Here is an 18,183-nt window from a genome sequence, read left to right as displayed (position 1 = left end):
TTTCTTTTCTTTTTCTTTTAATCCGTTATAGTAATTAACAAGTAGAGCAGTTCTGACACAGAGTGGTACTGAATGGGAGAATTGCTGCCAGAGAGCTTACACAGAATTGTGCTGTAGGCAAATGATTCACCATCACTCCACCACGCTGTCATGCTCAAGTCATAATACTCTTCCAGGACAGAACGCTGATCCTGTTTTCTTCACACTGTGTATATCAGCACACCTTATGGTTCCAGGCTTCTAATGCTTTCCTGTTTGAAAGTCTGCTTTCTTCCCTGACACGACAAACATGTCCTACCTTGCGCCTATTCTGAAGTGTGGCATCACACAACAATGCTCTCAGATCTCCTAGGACACCGAAGGGGCTGTACACTTTGCTGCAACCCTGGCATCAGTGATTCCCTTGCCTAAGCCATGTCAAGAAGCAAGGATCTCCTCGTCAAGGCATCCTGAGTAGGGGGAGAGTTATTAGTAGATCTCTTATCATAGAGAAATTAAGGTTGGAAAGGATCATCAAGTCCAACCATCAACCCACCCCACTGTGCCCACTAACCAATGTGGCAGTGCATCACTACTCTTTATGAGAAAAAATTGTCACTAACATCCAACCTGAAGTGCTTACATGCTCTCCTCCATCTGATCTACTGAGCTTTGACCACGTTCACATGCTTTCTCCCTTGTGCTTAGGCTGGCTCTTGTCTTGGTACGCAGATGTGCCTCAGAGCCCTGGGAGATTCAGGCAGCAGCAGCATCTCGTCCTCTGTCACGTGTCAGGTGGCTTGAGACAAGCAGAGATGCTCCTGTTTTCTGGGGCTCTCTCCACAGCATTGGGTCAGAGTTCCATTGCTTCTACCATTACACTGCTTCTTGATGAAGCCTCTGCTGTGAGCTCCCAGAAGAGTGGTGCCAAGGGGAGCATCCCTCTGCAACCAGGCAAACAGCGCCCACATGGGAAGTACCTGAGCACTCAGAGTTAGCGCTCAGCTGTGTTCATGTTGATCATTTGTGAATCCCACTGTGGTCCTTTTAACAGCAGTTGGGACCCCTGGTCTCACAGGTATCAGTAGAAGGGAAGGGATTAAAAAGACAATCTCCCTCCTGTTTGTAAGCTCATTCATGTACTGGAAACCACAATGTGATCTTCCTCTAGGCTGAACAATCAGTCTGCCTCAGTTTTCCTTCATAGCGGAGGTGCACTGATTTTCTGATCATCTTCATACCTTCTCTGCTTTTGTTCCAATCGTTCCATGCCAGTGTTGGTGGGCACCAACCGGGACAAAATATTCCAGGTGGGTCCTCATAAGAGCAAAGCAGAGGAGGACAATCACCTCCCTCACCCTGCTAGCCACCTCTCTTTTCATGGAGACCACAGTACAGTTGCTCATCTCTGCTGCAAGCATGCATGTCTGGCTCGTCTCCTTCTGCACGTGAAACTTCAAGTCCTTCTCCACAGGGCTGCTCTCAGTTACTTTTCTCCCAGACTGTAATCACACTCGGAAAGGACCTGACCCAAGTCCAAGGCCACCTCGTGGACGTGTGGAACCTCATTCAATTCCCATGGACTCACTTCCAAGCTGTTCCAGGTCCTCTGGAGAGCATCCCCACCATCTCTTGCATCAACTGCACTACGCACACAAGTGTCATCTGCAAAACGGCTGAGGGTGCACTTGATCCCGCTCTCTCAATCCATTGATCGAGATGTTGAAAAGCGCCGGTCCCCACGCAGACCTCTAGGGGGACACCACTCATCACTGCTTTCCACCCGGACAGAACGCTCTTGACCACGATTCTATCGCTGTGAGCATCCAACCAATTCCGTATGCACTGAACAGCCCAGCCTTCAGATCCATACCTCTCCAACTCACCCGTAAGGAGGTTGTGTGGGACCATGTCAAAAGCCCTGCGCAAGTCCAACTGCATGACAGCACTCACTCTTCATTTGTCCAATGTTGCTGTTACTCCACCATAGAAGGACACCAGATTGCTCAGACAGGATCTGCCCTTGTTGAAGCAACGCTGGCTGTGTCAGATCACCTTCTTTTCTTGTCTTAACATGGCTTCTGAGAGGATGTGTTCCCTCATCTTCCCTGGCACAGCCATGAGGCTCCTGGGTCTGGAGTTTCCCAGCTCTTCCTAATGGCTAAGACCCTTGACCATCCTTTTCTGTCTAACTCTTGTAAACAGCTTGTGGCTCTTAATTGTAGTGTTCCAGTTGTGTGAATCTTCTCAGCACATTTCCATGAGAACAAATAGGTTGATTTGTTGTAATTTTCAATGCTGTGGTTTCCAGCTCTGGCTTATTTCCCATGATGCATGCATTGGGATACAGGATATTCAGTTCCCGGTTCGAATCTCCTTTCCTCTTGCACACACAAGCCTGAAAGTGAAATGGAAATACTCGCTGCATTTGGCAGCAGGCTTACTGCCTGCTCACAGAGTTCTGCTCTGGGTATCACTTCTCAGGTCTCCCCGGCAAACTTTTTTCCTCCGTGCTGTGTGGCATTTGCAAAATATTTTGTCATTTCCATTGGTGCTGTTGTCGTATTTTCTTCTTTTTCTCTTATTTTTAATTAGCACAGTAATTAACAAGAGAGGTGAATAGACACATAGCATTTCTGAGTGTGATAATTGGTGCCAGAGAGCTTGCATGGAAAAGGTGTGTGATCCTTCCCAGCACGTTTCTATGATAACAATTAGCCACTAGCTTTATAGCCTTCTCAGCTGGGATTTACAGCTCCTCCTTATTTCCCATGATGGACACACTGGGATAAAGCAACTTCAGATGGGCTTCAAGCTGCATTAGCTTTTGGAGGACTCTCCCTACTTCCTGTCAAACAGCTCTGAGGGAGAAGAATGCTACCAGTGCTCCCAATCCCTTCATCGTGCTCCCAAGGGATTTGAGTTCTCTTGATGTTTTGTAGTCCTCTCGGTGCATCCTTATTGACACCACATGAAATGCAGGATGGAGTACTTCTCCAGCTTTACCAGGCGTGGGAGCTTCTTCTTGTTATTGCAAAGGCAGGTCCCCAGACTCACTCAGATGCAGCCACTGTTGCGCTTTCCTCTTAAATCAGTTTTGTCTGGATACATGATAATACAAAAACAGTATCACAGATTAAGTCAGTTTCTGTCTTTCCCTTCCTCTCATGCACTGCATGCATCTGTCCACCCATCCATCCATTTGGGATTGTTACCATCTCTCTTGTCACTACTGACATCAGCAACACAGAAAGGTCCAGTGAGAACTGTCATAGGCCAAGCAGACATAACTGGGAATACAGCTTGCAGTGGAATTACCAGGTCACAGCCTGACCCAGTGGCTGAGCACCAGGTGAGAAGGCATCACTAACTCTGGGATCCCAGGGGCAAGAAATGTACCTGAGGGACTGGAAGGAGTGGAGCCTCTCCTTGCCCCCTCCTCACACTCTTCCCCCTCATGTAAGGGGTTGCAGACAGGGGAGTAGCATCTCTTTAGACACAGATTGAGCCCCTTTGAGTCATCACCAGTCACTAGAAGGGGTGAGCCAGTTTCCCTTCTTTTTTACCTGCTGTTGCTCTTCTTTACCTCTGTTGCTCTCTTCATATAATGGAACTTGAACTCCTCCATGCGCTGCCAATATCTCTTTTTCAGCTGGAGTGTAGCAGGCCTCTGATCCTCAGTATCCCAGAGCCTAAGGGTATACAAAAAGAAAAAGGATGACCTCGAGCCTCCCACAGAGCTTTCTGCCAGATTCTTCAGGCTGGGCTTTTTTCCTTATCTGCAGTACAGTGTACTTGTTTTTATGTCTTGTCCTGGCCCATGAACCACCTCCCTGTTTCATTTGCTCAGAGGTTTGTCATTGCTCAGACCCCGATTTGAAGTCATCCTTCTTCTGGGTCAGCTGACAGAGAGGACTTGCAATCAGACTGAAATGCAGAATGTGCACTCTTGAGAAAATGGAAACTTTTAAGAAAGCTTGTGTTTCTTTTTTGCTGGTTGGTGGAAACACAGCTTTTGTTTTGTTGATCAGATGATGTCCATCTTGCCTTTTATTCCTCAAGAAATGGATCTCCTACGCAGGGAACAAATGGCTTACAGAAGAATTTGGATTCTTTTCCTATGTTTCTGAAAACCTTCCTCTGCTCTTTTGTCCCTCTCAATGATGCCATCAGTGTAGTGCAGGTGTTCAGGAGCTTCTTTCTGTTCCAGTGCAGTTTAAATCATTCCTTTGGAAACGGCAGGGACGTGTATCCAGCCCTGGGGCAATCCATACCAGCTGCACTTCTCCCAGTCTGCATACGTATCTGAGGGTTACTCCAGTGCAGGTGTCAAACCTTGCAATTGCAATCTTGAACCTCATTAGGTTCACACAGGCTCACCCTTCAAGTTTGTTGAGGTCCCTCTGGATGGTGTCACTTCCTTCTAATGTGTCAACCTCACCGCTCAGCTTGGGGCCATCGGCAAACTCGCTCAGGGTGCACTTGAGCTCATCATTGATGTCACTGATGAAGATGCTGAAGAGCTCTGGTCACAACACCAACTGCTCATCACTGGCTTCCACCTGGACACAGGGCTGTTCAGCACAACCCTCTGTCTATGGCTTTCCAACCAATTCATCATCCACTATATTGTCCGCCACACAAATCCATACCTTTCCAATATGGAGAGAAGGATGTGGTAGAGGACCATGTCAAAGGCCTTGCACAAGTCCACAGGGATGACAGCACTTACGCTTCCTTTGTCTCATGATGCTGTTCCTGCACCACAGAAGTACATTCAACTCACAAGGGCTCGCTGTTCAAGCTTGTCCAGAGCCCTTTGGAGGCAACCCTTCCTTCTATTGTATCAACTGCACCACTGAAATAAATGTTACCAGCTATCTTGCTGAGGGTGCATTTCATCCCACTGTCTAGATCCACTGACAAGGATTTTGAGGAGCACTGGTTCCAACACAGACCCCAGGGGACACCACTTGTCACTGGCCTCCACCTGACATGGAGCTCTTGACAACAATCCTATGTCTGTAAGCATTCAACCTTCTCCACGGAACAGTCCACCACTCATACACATCTCTCTTTAACTTACAGATGAATATGATGTGTGGGACCATGTCAAAGGCCTTGCACAGGTCCATGTCGATGACACCACTTACGTTATGTTTCGTTCGTCTAGTGATGCTGTTTCTGCACCATAGAAGTACACCAGGTGGATCAGACAGGATCTGCCCTCATTGAATCAACACTGGCTGTGTTGGATCCCCTCCTTTTCTTGCATGTGTCTTAACATGGCTTCCAGAAGAATCTATGGCTCAATCTTCCCCAGCACAGACACGAGGCTCATGGGTCTGTCATTTCGCAAGCCTTCTGATAGGGCAACACCCTCGCCCATCCTTCCCTACATAACTCTTGTAAACAGCATGTATCTCTTCATCGCTGTATTCCAGTTGTGTGAAGCTTCCCAACACATTTCCATAAGAACATACACACAATATTTTTCTACTTTTCTATTTTGTGTTTTCCAGCTCTGGCATATTTCCCATGATGATGTATTCCATTCGGATACAGGAACTTCAGATGGGCTTTCAGATGTGCTGCCTTGTACAGGGGCAACTGATACTGACACAGATGGTTCCCTGGTTCAGACAGAAGACTTGTCACAGAGACTGAAGAAAACACGGGGCGTGATTTGAAGGGGGAATCACTTCAAGGCCTCCTGCAGGACTTGCAGCAACTGTAGGGCTTGTCGAGGGACTTGGAGCAGCCACAGAGTGTGTTGAGTGGGTTGGAGCAGCCACGGGATTTATCCCAGGGAAGGGAAAGCCTCAGGGCTGTCACATGAGTTAGAGCAGCTAAAGCACCTTTTGCCAGGGTTGCTGAAATCACATGGCAAATAATGAGAGCTGGAGCAACTGCAGAGAGTGTTGAGAGGTGCTGCAATTGCAGGGCCTGTGTCGTGTGCTGGAGGAACCACAAGACCTCTCATGGGTGTTGAAGAAGCAGCAGGGTTTGTTGCTAGGAATGCAGAGACTCCGTGGCCTGTTTTGAGGACTGGTGAAACGACAGGGCCTGCAGCAGGATTTGAGGCAACCACAGGCTGTGATGGAGGATCTGGAGCAACTGCAAGGCAGACAGCAGGGTTGCAGCAACTACAGGCCTGTGGCGGCAGTTGGAGCAGCCACAGAGCACGGAGCAGGGCTTGGAGCCACCACAGCAACTGGCACAGGCCTCAAAGCAACCACAGGCACTGCAGGGAGGGCTAAAGAAACTGCAGGGCCTATCTGAACCTTCTGAACAAGTCCAACCAACTCCTGTTCAAGAACCCGTGTCCCCCTTTGGGATCGGTGATACCCATTGGCAGCCCTCATACCAGGTGCCAAGCAGACCGCCCCATGACCAAACAACCCCAAATTTTTAATTTGCACCAGCCTCTCAGCCATGTGTTCGTAAGGTTGGTTTTCCTGCTCCTCTCAGTGTCCTTCCCCGCCACCACAGCAACACAGGCAAATACTGCTTGCATGCCACCACCTGCTGACCAATGCCCACCCGGTTCACAAGCACTTGCTGGTCCCCAACCCTGACATCTCCCCACTTTTAGAGTTCTGTGTGATGTCACATGGCAGAGAACATCTCTCTGGCCAGTTCAGGCCAGCAGGCCTCCTTCTGCCCCCTACCAGCTTCTTGTGCACCACCAGCACGCTCACTCTCTGGGCACAATCAGAAGCAGAAATGGCCCTGGCTCTGTGCAGCACTGCTCAGCAACAACTCACTAGTCACTGTTCTAAATGTGCTTTTCCTCCTAAAGGCCAAACAAACCATCATATCAGCCACTACAAAGCAAGTCAGCTTTGTAAACAGGACGAAAAACAGGACAATCAGCAACACAGAAACGTCTTACAAAAACCAGCTGTAAGCCAGCATCAGCACATCCAGTTGGAATGCAGCTCCTCATTCATGGCACACAGCAGTTACAGCACCACCTGCTATTTGTGCCCTTATGCTCCTACCAATGCTGCTGATTCGCCCCTACGACCTCAGAGAGAGGAAGGGGGACCCGTCCCCTTCTTTTACTGTACCCTGATGGCTGGCACCGCTGTGGCAGGGAACAGATCCGCATGAGAAGAGCTTCCCCAGACACTGCTCACCATGACTGCCCTCATTTCACACGGACACAGGGACCTCAAGCTGTCCTTCAGCTTCCGGTCTAGAAGGCTTGAAGAGCAACACTGATCCTCAATGCATCTCTACAACAGAATAATAACTTTGCACATAAGAGTGAAGCTCAGACTCTTTCAGACTTCTCAGAAAACTTTATTATTTTCTGTCACCAGGCATTCAACTCCAGGAAATACATGAGCAAAGGGAAATTCCACATTGCTATGAATCTTCTATTATCTAATATTCCATAATCCTGACATGTCCCAGAATCATTCATTTACAATTAACTCTGCGAAAAGAACCAAATCAAACCAAACCAACAACCAAAACTAAAACAGAGAAATAGTGCATAAAAGCAGATGTATGAACATGAAAGCTTCAGTATTAGAAAATTTTCTTCTCCTTTTTTACTTAATGCTTAGGAGCAATAGCACTATCACAATTAGATATCACGTCTCAGTGATCCCAGCATGCATCCACCTCCAAACGTAACAAAAATTAAACATGAAATCATGAATAAAGTACTGCATCAGAGGAGATTGTCCTTGACTTCTCACACAGCACATCTCTGCTTCCCTGGTGATTTTTGGTACAATGTTGGTGCCTCCTTCATTTCAATTGGAAGAGATCAGCCCACGAGGACCGAGATGCTTCTCCTTCTCCTCCCTTACTGATGGCTGAGCCAGGGGCTTTGATCCAAACTGGCATTCTCCTCTGCTGCCCTGGCACCCGTGCCTTCAGAGACGGGAGCTCGGCCCTGCAAAGAACACAGTGCAGGGCTGACATGGGGCCGTTAACGGCAAGCAGGTGTCAGCGAGAAGCTGGGAAGGCTCATCTGAACCGATGTGAATGGGAGACCACTCTTCCCAGCCCAGAGGCAAAGAAAGAGAAGGGCGGGGACACAGCTCTCTGACCCGAGCAAGACAACATTAAAACGCTGTAACGAACCCCATAGCCCTATTAAGCCCTTGAATATGGACTTCAGAACAGCATAACTGGAAATCTTTTTGGGATCAGGAAGAGAGGAGCAGCCACTATCGATTCCCGCAGGAACAAATAACAAATACCGTGCTTTAAAGCCATCGGTAAAAAGGGGATAAGGGATGGGGGAACTCAGACAGCAACGGAGGGGAAACTGACTCCCAGGTGACAGCAGTTATGCCGTCGCCGATGCCGTGCAGGAGAAAGGCGACGCCACCCATCACCGCCACGGCCTCGCCGCAGCTCCCCGCCGTCTCACAGCCGCACTCGGGGCCGAACCCTCCCTCGCAGCCTCCGTCCCCGCCTCCCTCCGCGCCCCGCACCGCGCTGCCCCCGCGCTCCCCCTCGGCCCCCGCGCGGGGCTCCGCTCCCTCACCTGCACGGCCCAGTCGCCTTCTTCTTGGCCGAGGCCGGCCGAGCACAGCGAGCTCCGCCGCTCGGCCGCGCCGTGCGGCAGCCCGGCGGGGAAGCAGGGCAAGAGCGGCCCGAGGAAGCGGAACTCGCTGTCGACGGTGCCGGCGGCGAGGCGGACGTCGTAGACGTAGCTGCGGGGCAGGGAGCCGGCGCCGCTGTCGGCGGCGGAGCGCGGGAAGGCGGGCAAGGTCCCCGGCTCGCCCCGCCGGGCCCGCCGCACATGGGCGGCCACGGCGGCCGCCGCGCCGGCCACGAAGAGCGCGGACACGCAGGCCAAGCAGACGCTGAGGTACAGGGTGAGGCGGCCGTCGGGCTCGGCGGCCGGCGCCTCTTCGCTCGCCCGCAGGCGGCCTTCGGAGAAGCCGTCGGCCAGGGCGACGGCCAGCGTGGCGCTGGCGGAGCGCGGCGGCCGCCCGCGGTCCCGCACCAGCACAACCAGCCTGTGCCGGGCCGCGTCACGCTCGCCCACGGCCCGCGCCGTGCGCACCTCGCCGCTGTGCAGCCCCACGCGGAACAGCCCCGGCTCCGTCGCCTTGGCCAGCTCGTAGCACAGCCACGCGTTCTGCCCCGCGTCCGCATCCACCGCCACCACCTTGGCCACCAGGTAGCCCGCCCGCGCCCGCCGCGGCACCAGCTCGCCCAGCGCCGCGCCGCCGTCGGCCGGCGGGTGCAGCACCACGGGCGCGTTGTCGTTCTCGTCCCGCACCAGCACCCGCACCAGCGCCGTGGCGCTCCGCGGCGGCGAGCCCCCGTCGGCGGCGACCACCGTCACCTCCACGGCGCGCACCTGCTCGTAGTCCAGCGGCCGCACCACGGACACGGCCCCGCTCTCGCCGTCCACCGACACGGCGGGCCGCTCCTCGCCCTCCTCCCGCACCAGCGCGTACCTCACGCGCCCGTTCGCGCCCGCGTCCGCGTCCGTCGCCTTCACGCTGCCGATCCGCACCGCGCCCGCCTCGTTCTCGCTCACCCACATGCTGTACGCCGCCTGCGTGAAGCGAGGCGCGTTGTCGTTCACGTCGCCGACCCGCACCCAAACGCTCTCGCGAGCGCTCAGCCGCGCCCGGCCCCGGTCCGTCGCCACGATGCTCACGTTGTACTCGGCCGCCGTCTCCCTGTCCAGGGCCGCGCTGGTGCGCAGCTCGTAGTGGTCGGCGAACGCGGCCGTCAGGCTGAACGGCACGTCGCCCTCGACGGCGCACTCCGTCCGCCCGTTGTCGCCGGAGTCGCGGTCCCGCACGCTCAGCAGGGCCACCACGGTGCGCGGCGGGGCGTCCTCGGGGATCGACGCGCTCACCGAGCTCAGCTCGATCTCCGGCGCGTTGTCGTTCACGTCCAGCACCTCCACGTGCACGCTGCTGCGTGCAGAGAGACCACCTCCGTCTGTGGCTCTAACCACCAGTTCGTGGGTTCCTGCTTCCTCGAAATCTATGTTTCCCGAGATCCGGATGTCTCCCGTCTCAGAGTTCAGATCAAAGAGCCTGCGACTAAGTTCAGAGGTCTGTGTGAACTCGTACCGCACCTTGCCGTTGGTTCCTTCGTCGGGATCCGCGGCCGACACCCGCACTACCAGCTGCCCCGGGGGGCTGTTCTCGGCCACGCGCACCTCGTACACCTCCCGCGAGAACACCGGCATGTTGTCGTTGGCATCCAGCACCACCACCCGCACCTCAGCCGTGCCCGACCTGGGCGGCGAGCCGCCGTCCGTGGCCGTGAGCACCAAATGCAGCTCCCGCTGCTCCTCGCGGTCCAAAGGCCTCTCAAGGATGAGCTCCGGGAATCTGTCTCCACTTTTTGCACTTCTTAATTCTAAGGAGAAATGTGAGATTGGGGTGAGGCTATAATTCTGCAAACCGTTGATCCCCGCGTCCTCATCACGAGCTTTTTCTAGGGGAAAACTTGACCCAAGCGATGCCGTTTCAGGTATCTCCAGAACCACCTCCTTCTGCGGGAACACGGGAGAGTTGTCGTTCACGTCGCGAAGCTCCACCTCCCCGCGGATCAGCTGCACCGGGTTCTCAAAGAACAGCTTAAAGAAGAGCGCGCAGCTCTCGCTGTGCGGACAGATCCGCTCTCGGTCCAGCGTCTCCGTGACCGTCAGGACGCCGCTGTGCGGATCGAGGCGGAAATGCTGCTCGCTCCCCTCGGACACCACGCGCGCCTTGCGAGCCGCCAGCTGGCTCGGAGAAAGCCCCAGGTCCCGGGCGACGTTGCCCACCCGCGAGTCCCTCGCCATTTCCTCCCACACGGAATAGCGCAGCGTTTCGGCCCCGCTCTCCCACACGCAAACGCACACGAGCCACAGCACCACTCGCCTCTGGCCGCCGCCGCCGCTCCGGCTCCCGCTCGCCGTCCCTCTCCGCCACGGCCGGCCTTTCCCGGCGCCCTCCATGCCTCGCCGCTTTGTTCGCCGGCCCCGACGCGCCGCGCTGCCGCTCGCCGACCCCAAGCCGCCGCACTTTCACAGCGCCTCGGCCCCCAAGACCCGAGCGCCCGGCTCCGTGCCCCGCCGCCCTTCCCGAGCGGCTCGCACGGCTCTTCTGCGCGCCTGCGCCTGAAAGCGCGCTGCGGCCACAGGGAGCTGCCGCTCCGTGGACAACATCCCCACCCAGCGGCGCGACGCCGAATTGCTCCTTCTCCGCCTTCCCACCAGTTCCCGGTTCGAATCTCCTTTCCCCTCGCACACGCGATCCCAAATCTCAATGGAAATACTCGCCACGTTTGGCAGCAGGCTTGTTGCCCTCACACGCACTGCTGCTCTGGGTATCCCTTCTCAGGTCTCCACGGCGAATTCATTTCCTCCGTTCTGTTTGGTCTTTGCAAAGTATTTTCTCACTGCTATTCAGTTCATTATCGTACTTTCCTCATTTTCTTTTTTATTTCTTTTCTTTTTCTTTTAATCCCTTATATTAATTAACATTATAGTAATTAACATTATCCGTTATAATAATTAACAGAGCAGACCTGGCACAGACTGGTACTGAATGGGAGAATTCCTGCCAGAGAGCTTACACAGAATTGTGCTGTAGGCAAATGATTCACCATTACTCCACCATGCTGTCATGCTCAAGTCATAATACTCTTCCAGGACAGAATGCTGATCCTGTTTTCTTCACAGTGTGTATATCAGCACACCTTATGGTTCCAGGCTTCTAATGCTTTCCTGTTTGAAAGTCAGCTTTCTTCCCTGACACGACAAACATGTCCTACCTTGCGCCTATTCTGAAGTGTGGCATCACACAACAATGCTCTCAGATCTCCTAGGACACTGAAGGGGCTGTACACTTTGCTGCAACCCTGGCATCAGTGATTCCCTTGCCTAAGCCATGTGAACAAGCAAGGATCTCCTCGTCAAGGCATCCTGAGGAGTGGGAGACTTATTTGTAGATCTCTTATCATAGAGACATTAAGGTTGGAAAGGATCATCAAGTCCAGCCATCAACCCACCCCACCGTGCCCACTAAGCAATGTGGCAGTGCATCACTACCCTTTATGAGAAAAAACTGTCCCTAAAATCCAACCTGAAATGCTTACATGCTCTCCTCCATCTGATCTACTGAGCTTTGACCACGTTCACATGCCTTCTGCCTTATGCTTAAGCTGGCTCTTGTCTTGGTACTCAGATGTGCCTCAGAGCCCTGGGAGATTCAGGCAGCAGCAGCATCTCGTCCTCTGTCACGTGTCAGGTGGCTTGAGACAAGCAGAGATGCTCCTGTTTTCTGGGGCTCTCTCCACAGCATTGGGTCAGAGTTCCATTGCTTCTACCATTACACTGCTTCTTTGTGAAGCCTCTGTTGTGAGCTCCCAGAAGAGTGGTGCCAAGGGGAGCATCCCTCTGCAACCAGGCAAACAGCGCCCACATGGGAAGTACCTGAGCACTCAGAGTTAGCGCTCAGCTGTGTTCATGTTGATCATTTGTGAATCCCACTGTGGTCCTTTTAACAGCAGTTGGGACCCCCAGTCTCACAGGTATCAGCAGAAGGGAAGGGATTAAAAAGTCAATCTCCCTCCTGTTTGTAAGCTCATTCATGTACTGGAAACCACAATGTGATCTTCCTCTAGGCTGAACAATCAGTCTGCCTCAGTTTTCCTTCATAGCGGAGGTGCTCTGATTTTCTGATCATCTTCATACCTTCTCTGCTTTTGTTCCATTCGTTCCATGCCAGTGTCGGTGGGCACCAACCGGGACAAAATATTCCAGGTGGGTCCTCATAAGAGCAAAGCAGAGGAGGACAATCACCTCCCTCACCCTGCTAGCCACCTCTCTTTTCATGGAGACCACAGTACAGTTGCTCATCTCTGCTGTAAGCATGCATGTCTGGCTCGTCTCTGTGCACCTGAAACTTCAAGTCCTTCTCCACAGGGCTGCTCTCAGTCAGTTTTCTCCCAGACTGTAATCACACTCGCAAAGGACCTGACCCAAGTCCAAGGCCACCTCGTGGACGTGTGGAACCTCATTCAATTCCCATGGACTTGCTTCTCAAGCTGTTCCAGGTCCTCTGGAGAGCATCCCCACCATCTCTTGCATCAACTGCACTACGCACACAAGTGTCATCTGCAAAACGGCTGAGGGTGCACTTGATCCCGCTCTCTCAATCCATTGATCGAGATGTTGAAGAGCGCCGGTCCCCACACAGACCTCTAGGGGGACACCACTCATCACTGCTTTCCACCCGGACATCACGCTCTTGACCACGATTCTATCGCTGTGAGCATCCAACCAATTCCGTATGCACTGAACAGCCCAGCCTTCAGATCCATACCTCTCCAACTCACCCGTAAGGAGGTTGTGTGGGACCATGTCAAAAGCCCTGCGCAAGTCCAACTGCATGACAGCACTCACTCTTCATTTGTCCAATGCTGCTGTTACTCCACCATAGAAGGACACCAGATTGCTCAGACAGGATCTGCCCTTGTTGAAGCAACGCTGGCTGTGTCAGATCACCTTCTTTTCTTGTCTTAACATGGCTTCTGAGAGGATGTGTTCCCTGATCTTCCCTGGAACAGACATGAGGCTCCTGGGTCTGGAGTTTGCCAGCTCTTCCTAATGGCTAAGACCCTTGACCATCCTTTTCTGTCTAACTCATGTGAACAGCTTGTGGTTCTTAATTGTAGTGTTCCAGTTGTGTGAATCTTCTCACCCCATTTCCACGAGAACAAATAGGTTGATTTGTTGTAATTTTCAATGCTGTGGTTTCCAGCTCTGGCTTATTTCCCATGATGCATGCACTGGGATACAGGATATTCAGTTCCCGGTTCGAATCTCCTTTCCTCTTGCACACACAAGCCTGAAAGTGAAATGGAAATACTCGCCGTGTTTGGCAGCAGGCTTACTGCCTGCTCACAGAGTTCTGCTCTGGGTATCACTTCTCAGGTCTCCCCTGCAGTCTTTTTTCCTCCGTGCTGTGTGGCATTTGCAAAATATTTTGTCATTTCCATTGGTGCTGTTGTCGTATTTTCTTCTTTTTCTCTTATTTTTAATTAGCACAGTAATTAACAAGAGAGGTGAATAGACACATAGCATTTCTGAGTGTGATAATTGGTGCCAGAGAGCTTGCATGGAAAAGGTGTGTGATCCTTCCCAGCACGTTTCTATGATAACAATTAGCCACTAGCTTTATAGCCTTCTCAGCTGGGATTTACAGCTCCTCCTTATTTCCCATGATGGACACACTGGGATAAAGCAACTTCAGATGGGCTTCAAGCTGCATTAGCTTTTGGAGGACTCTCCCTACTTCCTGTCAAACAGCTCTGAGGGAGAAGAATGCTACCAGTGCTCCCAATCCCTTCATCGTGCTCCCAAGGGATTTGAGTTCTCTTGATGTTTTGTAGTCCTCTCGGTGCATCCTTATTGACACCACATGAAATGCAGGATGGAGTACTTCTCCAGCTTTACCAGGCGTGGGAGCTTCTTCTTGTTATTGCAAAGGCAGGTCCCCAGACTCACTCAGATGCAGCCACTGTTGCGCTTTCCTCTTAAATCAGTTTTGTCTGGATGCATGATAATCCAAAAACAGTATCACAGATTAAGTCAGTTTCTGTCTTTCCCTTCCTCTCATGCACTGCATGCATCTGTCCACCCATCCATCCATTTGGGATTGTTACCATCTCTCTTGTCACTACTGACATCAGCAACACAGAAAGGTCCAGTGAAAACTGTCATAGGCCAAGCAGACATAACTGGGAATACAGCTTGCAGTGGAATTACCAGGTCACAGCCTGACCCAGTGGCTGAGCACCAGGTGAGAAGGCATCACTAACTCTGGATCCTAGGGGCAAGAAATGTACCTGAGGGACTGGAAGGAGTGGAGCCTCTCCTTGCCCCCTCCTCACACTCTTCCCCCTCATGTAAGGGGTTGCAGACAGGGGAGTAGCATCTCTTTAGACACAGATTGAGCCCCTTTGAGTCATCACCAGTCACTAGAAGGGGTGAGCCAGTTTCCCTTCTTTTTTACCAGCAACCTGCTGTTGCTCTTCTTTACCTCTGTTGCTCTCTTCATATAATGGAACTTGAACTCCTCCATGTGCTGCCAATATCTCTTTTTCAGCTGGAGTGTAGCAGGCCTCTGATCCTCAGTATCCCAGAGCCTAAGGGTATACAAAAAGAAAAAGGATGACCTCGAGCCTCCCACAGAGCTTTCTGCCAGATTCTTCAGGCTGGGCTTTTTTCCTTATCTGCAGTACAGTGTACTTGTTTTTATGCCTTGTCCTGGCCCATGAACCACCTCCCTGTTTCATTTGCTCAGAGGTTTGTCATTGCTCAGACCCCGATTTGAAGTCATCCTTCTTCTGGGTCAGCTGACAGAGAGGACTTGCAATCAGACTGAAATGCAGAATGTGCACTCTTGAGAAAATGGAAACTTTTAAGAAAGCTTGTGTTTTTTTTTTGGTGGAAACTCAGCTTTTGTTTTGTTGATCAGATGATGTCCATCTTGCCTTTTTTTTCCTCAAGAAATGGATCTCCTACGCAGGGAACAAACAGCTTACAGAAGAATTTGGATTCTTTTCCTACGTTTCTCAAAACCTTCCTCTGCTCTTTTGTCCCTCTCAATGATGCCATCAATGTAGTGCAGGTGTTCAGGAGCTTCTTTCTGTTCCAGTGCAGTTTAAATCATTCTGTTGGAAACGGCAGGGACGTGTATCCAGCCCTGGGGCAATCCATACCAGCTGCACTTCTCCCAGTCTGCATACGTATCTGAGGGTTACTCCAGTGCAGGTGTCAAACCTTGCAATTTGCAATCTTGAACCTCATTAGGTTCACACAGGCTCACCCTTCAAGTTTGTTGAGGTCCCTCTGGATGGTGTCACTTCCTTCTAATGTGTCAACCTCACCGCTCAGCTTGGGGCCATCGGCAAACTCGCTCAGGATGCACTTGAGCTCATCATTGATGTCACTGATGAAGATGCTGAAGAGCTCTGGTCACAACACCGACTGCTCATCACTGGCTTCCACCTGGACACAGGGCTGTTCAGCACAACCCTCTGTCTATGGCTTTCCAACCAATTCATTATCCACCATATCGTCCGCCACACAAATCCATACCTTTCCAGTTTGGAGAGAAGGATGTGGTAGAGGACCATGTCAAAGGCCTTGCACACGTCCACAGGGATGACAGCACTTACGCTTCCTTTGTCTCATGATGCTGTTCCTGCACCACAGAAGTACATTCAACTCACAAGGGCTCGCTGTTCAAGCTTGTCCAGATCCCTTTGGAGGCAACCCTTCCTTCTATTGTATCAACTGCACCACTGAAATAAATGCTATCCCACTGTCTAGATCCACTGACAAGGATGTTGAGGAGCACTGGTTCCAACACAGACCCCAGGGGACACCACTTGTCACTGACCTCCACCTGACATGGAGCTCTTGACAACAATCCTATGTCTGTAAGCATTCAACCTTCTCCACGGAACAGTCCACCACTCATACACATCTCTCTTTAACTTACAGATGAAGATGTTGTGTGGGACCATGTCAAAGGCCTTGCACAGGTCCATGTCGATGACTCCACTTACGTTACGTTTTGTTGGTCTAGTGATGCTGTTCCTGCACCATAGAAGCACACCAGGTGGATCAGACAGGATCTGTCCTCACTGAAGAAACACTGGCTGTGTTGGATCCCCTCCTTTTCTTGCATGTGTCTTAACATGGCTTCCAGAAGAATCTATGGCTCAATCTTCCCCGGCGCAGACACGAGGCTCGTGGGTCTGTCATTTCGCAAGCCTTCTTACAAGGCAAATCCCCCGCCCATCCTTCCCTGCATAACTCTTGTAAACAGCATGTATCTCTTCATCGCAGTATTCCAGTTGTGTGAAGCTTCTCACCACATTTCCATGAGAACATATGCACAATATTTTTCTAATTTTCTATGTTGTGTTTTCCAGCTCTGGCTTCTTTCCAGTGATGATGTATTCCATTGGGATACAGGAACTTCAGATGGGCTTTCAGATGTGCTGCCTCGTACAGGGGCAACTGATACTGACACAGATGGTTCCCTGGTTCAGCCAGAAGACTTGTCACAGGGACTGAAGAAAATACAGGGCGTGATTTGAAGTGGGAATCACTTCAAGGGCTCGTGCAGGACTTGCAGCAACTGTAGGGCTTGTCAAGGGACTTGGAGCAGCCACAGAGTGTGTTGAGTGGGTTGGAGCAGCCACGGGATTTATCCCAGGGAAGGGAAAACCTCAGGGCTGTCACATGAGTTGGAGCAACTAAAGCAGCTTTTGCCAGGGTTGCTGAAACCACATGGCAAATAATGAGAGCAGGAGCAACTGCAGAGAGCATTGAGAGGTGCTGCAATTGCAGGGCCTGTGTCGTGTGCTGGAGCAACCACAAGGCCTCTCACGGGTGTTGAAGAAGCAGCAGGGTTTGTTGCTAGGAATGCAGAGACTCTGTGGCCTGTTTTGAGGACTGATGAAACGACAGGGCCTGCAGCAGGATTTGAGGCAACCACAGGCTGTGATGGAGTAGCTGGAGCAACTGCAGGGCAGACAGCAGGGTTGCAGTAACTACAGGCCTGTGGCAGCAGTTGGAGCAGCCACAGAGCACATAGCAGGGCTTGGAGCCACCACAGCAACTGGCACTCAAAGCAACCACAGGCACTGCAGGGAGGGCTGAAGAAACTGCAGGGCCTATCTGAACCTTCTGAACAAGTCCAACCAACTCCTGTTCAAGAACCCGTGTCCCCCTTTGGGATCGGTGATACCCATTGGCAGCCCTCATACCAGGTGCCAAGCAGACCGCCCCATGACCAAACAACCCCAAATTTTTAATTTGCACCAGCCTCTCAGCCATGTGTTCGTAAGGTTGGTTTTCCTGCTCCTCTCAGTGTCCTTCCCCGCCACCACAGCAACACAGGCAAATACTGCTTGTATGCCACCACCTGCTGACCAATGCCCACCCGGTTCACAAGCACTTGCTGGTCCCCAACCCTGACATCTCCCCACTTTTAGACTTCTGTGTGATGTCACATGGCAGAGAACATCTCTCTGGCCAGTTCAGGCCAGCAGGCCTCCTTCTGCCCCCTACCAGCTTCTTGTGCACTACCAGCACGCTCACTCTCAGGGCACAATGAAAAGCAGAAATGGCCCTGGCTCTGTGCAGCACTGCTCAGCAACAACTCACTAGTCACTGTTCTAAACGTGCTTTTCCTC

The 18,183-nt window shown here is 52.1% G+C and overlaps 1 pseudogene; it reads right to left on the bottom strand.

The window, feature by feature from the left end:
• Nucleotides 1–7,227: 7,227 nt before the first annotated feature.
• On the bottom strand, nt 7,228–11,286 carry LOC125700225 (protocadherin beta-15-like; annotated as a pseudogene).
• Nucleotides 11,287–18,183: the final 6,897 nt, after the last annotated feature.

This window comes from Lagopus muta, chromosome 14, assembly GCF_023343835.1.
Source record: "Lagopus muta isolate bLagMut1 chromosome 14, bLagMut1 primary, whole genome shotgun sequence".
Taxonomy (NCBI): domain Eukaryota; kingdom Metazoa; phylum Chordata; class Aves; order Galliformes; family Phasianidae; genus Lagopus; species Lagopus muta.
This window is presented reverse-complemented; position numbering and strand designations above follow the sequence as displayed.